Consider the following 3,415-nt stretch of genomic DNA (forward strand, 5'->3'; position numbering starts at 1 on the left):
ATGTGAACAGCCCAGCATTGAACTCCTGCTTCATCAATACTTTAAATGAACTGCTTAGAGTGTCAATGCTGTGGTTGCCTCATCTTGGGAAAACTAGAGAGAGTTGAACTGATGTTCATGTTGTGATGGAAAGTTCTTTGGCTGACTTTGTGGGGGGTGGTTTCCATCCCTTTGTGGAGCTGTGGTTTATTTTGTTTCTTGTTTTGTTTCTTGATAGCTTGCCAGTGTCCTCTGGGATAGATTATTCCTCAGCATTTTCTGAATCTCTGTCAGTACAGTCCAATGCTTCCTCCTCCCAGCTCTCATACATGCAATGACTCAGCCCTGGCTCTCACTTTCCCTTTGTTGAACTTTGCGACAATTTTTTCAGCTGCATTGCTATGTGGCCAAAAGAAGTATGTATACACTGTGCCAAAAAGGAATTTCAAACAACAGAAAGAAAAAGCAAGAAAGCTGTTTGTTTGCTTTGTATTAGAAGATCTCTGTGTTTTGTGTCTCAAAACAATATGCATAGGGATGCCTGCATTTACGTACCCAGAACTGGTGTGACACAAAGATGCTCAACAGTCACTAAATCTGCAGAAAGTTCTAGCTGAGAAAAGTTTCTTAATAATGCTCTCTTGTTTCACATTATCATCAGAGGGCACTAACAAGACACATTTGAGACTTGAAAAATTTAAGTGATGGAACGAGCTGCAGAGATGGACTTGTGGTCATAGAAACTGGGTTAAGACACAAATCTCTTTGAATTATAGGCCTAGAATTGGTTGCAAGCAAAATAGCCCATTATTGTTACTACAGGTGAGGATGACAGAATTAACAACTGGAACATCATAGAGAAAGACCACAAAGATCTGGTGATGTGCCCACTCAAAAGAAAAGGATAGAATAGCTGGAGAAATTGGGAGCCGTTCCAAGGTTATTTTCAATTTGCCTTTAAATGGATAAAGAGAATAATAAAGTCCTTGTTCAGATTAATTGGAATTGTGAAAAGAGGATCAAGTTTAAAACATACAAGGAAGGAAAACCCTTAACTAGCATGGAATGATGCATGTTATCTTGAGGAGCAGGGAAAGCAATACAGGTACTGTGATAAGAGAAACACTTAATCCCACTTTCCCCTCAATCAATGAAAATTCATGATTTAAAGACCTCTATGCTTCACCTTGTCACTGCATAGCTATTAAAAGCTTGATGCACCAGTATTTCCTAGCTTATGGAATAATTAATTCCTCTGTGAAAGGGGCCTGAGACACAATTAAATTCCAAACTGAAGCCTTAACTCAGGCTTACTAGAATAGCCTGAACTTTTTCCAAGTTTCAAAATTTAGGGGGAAACTTATAAATTAAGTAGAAAGATTTGATAAGCTGTGCTTGTGTCTTTTTCCTCTTCTCTCTCAGACCAGTTTTGCTAGAGTTGTGCTCTGCTACAATGTTTTACTCCAATTGCTGAGTAGCAATAACTTATATTGATCTCTCAGGCAAAGTTCTGGCCCTATAGATTTTCTAAGAACTCACAAACCCAGAGATCAAGCCTTCCCTTGGCATAAGAACTGGAGGGTTTCATTTATTTAAGAATTATTAGTAGCAATTGGTGCTGGTCAAGGGATACACAAGACCCTCCACCTTTGCTGTATTCTTGTAAACTTAGTTCTCTTGCAAAGCTTCACCGCTATTCAGATTCCTAATTAAATGAAGACTTGTTGTAAGCAACTCCTATCAGCACCTTTTCTAGGTCACAGTTAGGCTTTCACAGACATCTTCCCTGAGAGAGATGCGTTGTTGCCATGGCCTTCCCTTAGGATATCACTTTTATAACAGCGCGATCTCTGCGGTGACGCAAGCCGCTTGCATTCCTGGCCACAGCAGGACAGAGTGTGAAACGTGCACCCTCCAGGCAATAATGGTCCAAGTTATGATAATGCTTCACTTGGGATCTGGATCTGGAAATGGGCCTGAGCTAAAACAGCAGACAGATGCATGTATTCTCTGAAGATCATGCTCATTTATATGTACACAAAAATTTCCAGGGTTACTACAAAGTTTTTCTTCTACCTCCAAAACAATCCGCTTCCAGCTTGGCAGAATCAATTTCTGTGCCATAGTTTAGGTGGCTCAGCCTTGAAAACAAGAACTTTTCCATTAGTATGGATAATTTATCCTTCAGATTGGCTGTGATGAAGAGCTGTAACTGCAGAGACGGAGATGTCTCTGGTCCATCATTTCACTGTCAAATTTTTTGGAACCAATAAATATGGGTTCTGTTCCTGCCTTCTATCATTCAAAAAAGCTAAATTATTTAAAGTAAATGATCAACGAGGAGGAAAATAGAGGCAAGACTTCCCATTCTAGGAGCTAGCTAACAGACAAGCTCTCATTGTACTTACTGTGACTAAATGGTATGCCTCCTCTACTACTAAATGGTATTTTCTCCTTTGTATAAACATCAATAGTCTTCAGTAGAACAGAAAAGAGAGGTTCAAGAAACTATGATGTTAATACCAAAATGCCTTCCTCTTGGTAAAGCATTTTGATTAGCAGAGTAGTTTCAATAGTCTCCAACACTATACAGAGGCTTTTCTGATTTTTTAAAATTATATTTTATAGCACTCTATACAGTAATATTGTAGCACTGTAAGCTATGGTTTAATAAAGGTCAAATTTAAGGAAGATAAATTTGTGGTTGTTAACCTATGGATGGACTCATCCACATTTGGCAGGATCCTCCAAACTTTTCCTGATTTTAGGAGTTTAATAATATTTGGCTGGGAGACTCCTAAAACCCTGGGTAGCCTATGCACAAGCCAAGGAGGTCAGCAGTTAGTAAACATGAGACCACAGGAGTCAGATGAGCTGGTAAACTCCACTCTGCCTCATTTCCAGTCCTGAGATAATGGATTGGAGAGAGGGGGAAGGAAGATGACAGTGAATAAAGGAATGTGTTAATTATATGGACTGCACAAAAAAGATGTTTGTGGTGTGACATCAGAGACACAGAAATAATACCTAACACTCAGCGTGGGAACTTCTTGTCTTCACATAAAGGATTAATTCTGGCTCCCAGCTTACCCATTAGGAGCATTTGGGGATATAATTAGGTGCAGTTTTGGGGGGGGTGGTTGGTTTGTTTTTAAAAAATTCTGATGCATCTTTGCAATTTCTATTAGATAGATGATATGAAGGGAAAGTAGAATAAAAGAAGGGAAACTAGAGATATGTCAGACAGAGTACAAGATTATGCTATACCAGGGAATTATCTTCATCTGATAGAATAAATTATTCCCATTTAGCTTGAAGCTAACATTCCTCCTAGTACTGCATAAAAGACCTGAACTTGCTTTTAGGTGACTATTCCAGAGCAGATTGACACCATTTTTAGGCACAACAAAAGAGAGAAAGGCAATTCTGTTCAATT

The sequence above is a fragment of the Numenius arquata genome, chromosome 9, assembly GCF_964106895.1.
Source record: "Numenius arquata chromosome 9, bNumArq3.hap1.1, whole genome shotgun sequence".
Taxonomy (NCBI): Eukaryota; Metazoa; Chordata; class Aves; order Charadriiformes; family Scolopacidae; genus Numenius; species Numenius arquata.